Source organism: Astatotilapia calliptera, chromosome 18 (genome assembly GCF_964374335.1).
Source record: "Astatotilapia calliptera chromosome 18, fAstCal68.1, whole genome shotgun sequence".
In the NCBI taxonomy this organism is placed as follows: Eukaryota; Metazoa; Chordata; class Actinopteri; order Cichliformes; family Cichlidae; genus Astatotilapia; species Astatotilapia calliptera.
In genome coordinates this window covers 12,910,402-12,916,825 of record NC_137439.1, presented here as the reverse complement: position 1 = coordinate 12,916,825, position 6,424 = coordinate 12,910,402, and positions in this window count along the sequence as shown.

Below are 6,424 nucleotides of genomic sequence, written 5' to 3'. Positions count from 1 at the left end.
GATCTCTATGAGAAAATGATTTATCCATGATCTAAAGTACCCACCCCCCAAAACAAATCCTATATAAATCAAGTAATTTAATTAAAAATATTAACGCCCAGTGTCTTAGAGTAAGCATACTGTTATACAGCCAAGAAGGGATTGTGCTAATTTGTCTTTGGAGAGTTCAGGGTTGCTCAGGAAGAGGAGAAACACCTGCGCGCTGCAGTTGTTCAGGCTGTTTTGGGTTCTCCAGAGTCATCGCTGCATCCTCCGTGCCTCTATCTTCCTCTAAAACTGTCTGAATTCACCAACACGCTGCAGCTGGACATGGGAGGGGGGTTGTAAAACTTTGGCATGTTTATTGTAGATCTTGTCAGTGCCGTTAGCAGCAACAGATGTGTTACATGCACTAACACTATTATCCCCCAAAACACTAATGTTGACAGGAATATTCCGGGGTTTTCCCTTAATTCTGCAAACACAAACAATCGTCTGTTTCGTCTGTGATGACTTTCTCCAGCACGCGGACAGCTTACACATTGCACAAGAAAGGTCCAAAAAAGGCGACATTAAGGAGGGATTATTGCGGTTAAAATGGTTTAACTGAGCGTCGCTCAACATCTTCTTGGTTCGGTTTTACTTAGCTGTCGGCAGGAGGCTTCCCTTCTTTCAATTTGGACTTTAATTACCTCCCGCTGGCCCGAAGTCTAACCTTCTTTTAACGCTCCATGAAATCACACAAGGAAAAACAAATAGCTGTAATGATTATTTCTCTGAAAATGTCAAACCACGGTGCAGGAGTGTTACAGATTCCTCTAGATTAATCATACTTTGTGATCAAATGGGTGCCATGTGTCATTATGTAGTTTACATTTCTCACCAGTGTTGCTTTGATTAAGCAGCTATCAACATTTCTTTCCTGCAGGTCTTCCAGTTCTCTGCTGCGGATGCATGTGCAGGCGCTTTGGTTTGACGTCCATTTGCTGAAGTGGTAAGTAGCGGAAATATCTGTTTATGTCAGAGGTACAGATTCTTTTTCAGTGCAGCTATAAACATTTTTAAGCACATTTTTGAGGGCGCAGTGTATGAGAAGCGATCAGGAAACTGGAGAAAGAAAACAATGTAAATGCAACATGCATGAAGTTTTTCTCTTCACTCTGGTGGTAACTGGAGTGAGGAGTTGTCATTTCAAGGGTGAAATTCTTTATATTTCAGATCTAATTGCATCCAAATGTTTGAGGGTACTGTGTGTTTCATGCAACAGAGGCATGCACTTCCCTGCTATTCCTGAAGCTTGACTTTAATATAAGAAATCTTTCAAAATACAAACTGTTGAAATCATTTCACCCCCACAGCTGTAGTAAATACAGTAAGTCCCACTCAAGCTCAAACATGTGCTTGCTTGGCCAAATAAAACCCAAAGGGTTTTTTTTTTTGTTTTTTTAACTCACAAATATACAAAAGTTTTCACTGACCGTAATCTCTAAGAACTATCTCTGTTCAGCTCTAAACTCAGATAACTGAAGCCGACTCCTCGGTTAACTTCAAATTCCTGCAATCACGGTGTACGGATGAGCTCCAAGAGGCGGCGTTGCCTCATTTAAACCCAGCAGAAACTTGTAGAAGTTTTGGCGTCTGGAGTTTGCTGGGATTTGTGTCTCCTGGGTATAACAAGCACTTCATGCATGTATAACTCAGGAAGAGCTTTTCCTGCTTAATTTAGTGGATAGTCGGAGGATGAATAATGGCGACAACACATTAAATTTTAGATATCTTGCAGCCACGGTGAAATCCAGAGTATAAATTTTAAGCAAAACAAGCACACCTGACATACATTACCATGATTTCTGTCCACTACAGCCTCACTGCACTGTTCATCATAATAAATCCGAGCTGGCATCTGCTCACCATGCAGATACCTCAAACAAATACAGCTCTTGAATTACCTTCCCATGAGAGGTGTATTTCCAAAATAATACAGTATATACTACACTCGTGTTGCCACATGAGAAACCCTCTGACTTTAAGTTAAAGCCTACATGACAGCACAGATGCTCATTTAGAGTTTCAGGAACTGTTCTTAATTAGCTTCATTGATTAAACCACATTCCCTTCTCCGTCCTTTTTCCACGGCCATTTTTTACAGCAGGAATATCATCAGTAAACTGGAATAAAATAATGATGTTCCATTTCAGAATCCCAATAAGTCATAGCAGTGAACCCATTAAATAAAAATAGTAAACACAACTGTTCTTTACCTACAATAACATGAGACAATACCAATCAATCCTATGTCCTACAAAGTTCCAGGACTCCACCATAGAAACCCAATGATGTAGGATTTTTACCCATATTTGCTGATTCAAAACTGAAAACTTTCAGGCAAATGAAAGATAAACAGATTTTCCTAACATTTGTTTTACGTATGTAGTTATTAGCCCTTACCAACGATTACTTGTTGAAACTCTAGTTGGTTGGTTGTTGTGTTTGTGGCTGTTGCTGCACAGTGTCCTCTGGTGGACAAACTATGCAACACCAACACTGACAACTTAGCTGAAGGGTGTTTCTCCCGTCTCTCCTTTACTTTTTAAATGTTCATTTATTGGCTATTATAAATGCAGGTACTGATATAGCAGTACATCAGTATAGAGGTATTATCAGCCTCAGTCGAGCTCTACTTGGATAGCAGCAATGTTTTGATGTGATTGCTGTTTTTAGATTTACTATGCTGGCAGACACAGGAAACCTTCTTGGAGAGACACGTATGGATATGCTGTCCGGGAGGAGCTGGGCTGCATGTGCAACAAAGCTAAACTAGACAAAAATCAATCAGGTAGGATATGGGGTGCACGGAAGTCTATGTCCATCGCCTCCAGTGCTCCTATTGTCACTGTCTTCTGCACCAAAGCAGGTAAAATGGAGTCACAGTCTCACAGAGTCAATGCTTCCCATCAGGACAAATAAATACCGCTGAGATTTAACTGATTTTGTGTTATACTGTGAAAATAAAGTGTTTGAGCAGTGTATTATATGACCAAACATACTCAAATGCTCACACTTAAATAGGGTTGGATTAAAGTTTGCTATAGCATCTTAACAAAGACAAAGTTCACTTTTTAAACACAGCCTCACTAGAGACTTATTTGAAATTACATCAGTTTGTTTGTAATTTCAAGTAAAAGCTCAGTAAATGCAAACATTACTTAGCCTATTGATGAAACAATCGAGCAATCAAGCTTAATGCTTTATTTAAAGTAACTACATTGGAGGGTATACCCCATGGCCTAGCCTACTGATCTTCCCAGCCATTCAGCTACAAGTTGTGGTGATGTGGATGCCTAAAACTGGTTGATGGTAATGTACAGTGCAAACACAGGATATTTGTATTACAAAGATGATACCTCAGTATCTAATAATAGATTTTGTCACTGTAGACCATAGGTGTCAAACTCTGGCCCGCGGGCCAAATTTGGCCTGTAGCCTAATTACATTTGGCCCGTGAAGCCATAACAAATTACTATTAGAGCTGGCCTACTGGTATTATACAGCTAATATATATATCGTTTAGTATTAAGCTTTGCTTGTACCATATTCAGTTTTTCAGCAAAACTTGTTTGAGTCCATAAGAAAAGATTCATTCTTAAATCTGGAGGAAGATTTTGTTTTTCAATAAATATTAATGTTAGCCCGCAACTTTGTTCCAGTTTTGAATTTTGGCCCACTGTGTATTTGAGTTTGACACCCCTGCTGTAGACAAATGCTGTTCAAATGCTCAGAGACAATTCTGAAGTCTTGTCAGTTTACTACATTTCAGCAGCTGTCCATGCAGTATTTAACTTGCAAGTTTAATTTTCCATGGCAGAACATTGCAGGCACACCAGAGTGCAATTATAAATGCAAACAATGCTGCCCGCTAATACAGGGATTCAAGGTATACAAAAGACAACAAGCCCTACCTTTCTGGATTCTTCCACTAATACTGCTGTTTGGTGTCTGAGTCACAGACGGGCACAGCTCTACTCAGCAGAGAAGAGACTACTATACATGAAAATCCAGTACAGAATGGGGCTTCCAGGTCAACCTCCAAGGGACTAAATTTAAACTAAAGGTATAGTATTTAGGGTTAGCTAAGCTATATTGCTGCTGTTTTACATATGTGGTATACGTTAACAAGATTGTCACTGACCAAATTTAACAAGCTAAGCTATTAGCTTAGCTAGTTAGCTATTTTTTTGCAGTGTAGTCTAGTTAGCTAACAGTTTTGCAGTGTAGTTTTTAGTCTTGTACTGGAAGTAAAACCAAACCTGCACTTAGTATCATTTTGTACTACTGCTACTACTATTAATAATGCTTATTATGTTTCTTATTCTAAACAGAAAATGAGTAAACAAAGACATCAGTCAACATTTCGAAGTGAAAATGAAAAAGTTAGGGGATTATTTATTTTACATCAGAAATCCTTAAGCTGTAAAATAAATAAAGGGCCCTTTATGTAAAAACCTTCCCATGAAAAAGGTTATGCCCATTCTGTAGATTATCCAGTATAACTGGACTGCTCTTTCTCATGAATTCTCGTGTGCAATGTTTTCTGTTTGATTTTTCAATGCTACGAGCACAAACAAATTTATCTCCACCTACACTGTATTTAAGTGGAGGCAGATGTTGAGAAGCTGGGTAAAACCAAACCTAAACTTTCTGCTTTTCGAAATACTATCGGGTACTGACAAAATTTGTTTTGTTTTGTTTTAGTTACAGCACAGCGTTGAGATAAGCGTACTTTTTAAGGGTATTTCCCTGTAAGAAAATGCTCTTCAAGTGTTAAGAAAGCATTCTACTAAACCAAAAGCTGCATGGTGGTCAAAGAAAAAAGTAAGGTTGTTTACTTCTACCTGAAAAAGTTTACTTCTTGAGACAATGTTCTGGGCTTGGAGGGATGCATTTATGCATTTTAGAGAAAAACATTCCCTGAAGACTAGCTTGCTTATAAAGAATTGTGGGATTTCACTGAGAGGATTATTTGATAGTGTTTTAAATTCTCCCCACATCAAAATCTCCTCTTGACTACTGTTTCTGCAGCACTCTGCCCCCAGGGTCTCCACTCCCAGTCAGTTCCTACTGATAACTTTAAAACAGGTCTCAAATTTACAGTTTAGCTTATTTCTAGTTGGTTAAACGGTTTCTCAGACTGGAGTAAACAATAGATCTTGCCGGGGATTATGTTGTCCCTCAGATTTACACGTCTGAATTATGATGTTGTTTTTTAACGGCAGGATGGTGTTTGATGCATTTTTAATACTCTTTTGTTTAGTTTTTGTGAAGTGCTTTTCGAATGTTTTGACAAAAAACAACATTATAACCACAGTGTTTCATATTGAGATGAAGACCGGCCTTACTTTCTTTATTTTCTAAATCTCAATAACTGAAAGTAAATACATTCACAGGCAGTACAATGTTTGCTGTTTTGTTACTCCCTGTCACTGTCTGGGTGAAAGCTCTGTGGGCTGCCTCGTTCAGCACCACAGAGCTGCTATAATAGATTACAGTGCTGTGAAAAAGTATCTGACTCCTTCAGATTTTGTAGTTCTTTTGCATATTTGTCACACTTATAGGTTTGAGATCATCAAACTAATTTTAATATTAGACGGAAGATAACATTCAAAAATTGTTTAATGATCTCAAACACGTCATCTCAAACATTGTAATAGTAGACTACACTAGTAGGATGATGTCTGTGCATTATTATGCCGGTACTCTGGCTTCCTCCCACAGTTTAAAGACATACAGTTAGTAGGGTTAGGTTAACTGGTGATTCTGAATTGCTCATAGGTGTGAATGTGCATGTGAATGATTGCCTGTCTTTTTGTGTTACCCTGCGACAGGCTGGTGACTTGTACAGGGTCTACCCCACCTCTTGTTTTATGGTTGCTGGGATGGGCTCCAGCCTTCCCGCAACCCTGAATTAAACACGCCTTAGAGAATAAATGGATGGGCAAAGATAACCTGAGTACATACAAAATGCATAGAAAGACTTACAAAGCCATTTCTAAGTCGTTGGGATTCTAAGGACCTGCGATGAGACCCATTATCCACAAATGGAGAAAACTTTATGCGCTGGTGAACCTTCCCCGGAGTTGCTGTCCAACCAAAATTACTCCTTAAGCACAAGACTTGGGGGGGAAAAACATGTTCACTGACCAGACAAAAGTGCTACTTTTTGGAGGGTTTGTGTAAAACTAGCCAGCATTTTATAAAAAGTCATCATCCCTAAAACAAGGTGCTACTTGTGTAATGATCTAGGACTGCTTTGCCACTCAGGGCTTGGATAGCTTAGTGTAATTGATGAAACCATGAACTCTGCTCCACAAAATCCTGAAGGTGAATGTCTAGCTGTCATTTCATAAAGCACAAGCACATTCAGTTAGATTCAGCAAGACAATAATCT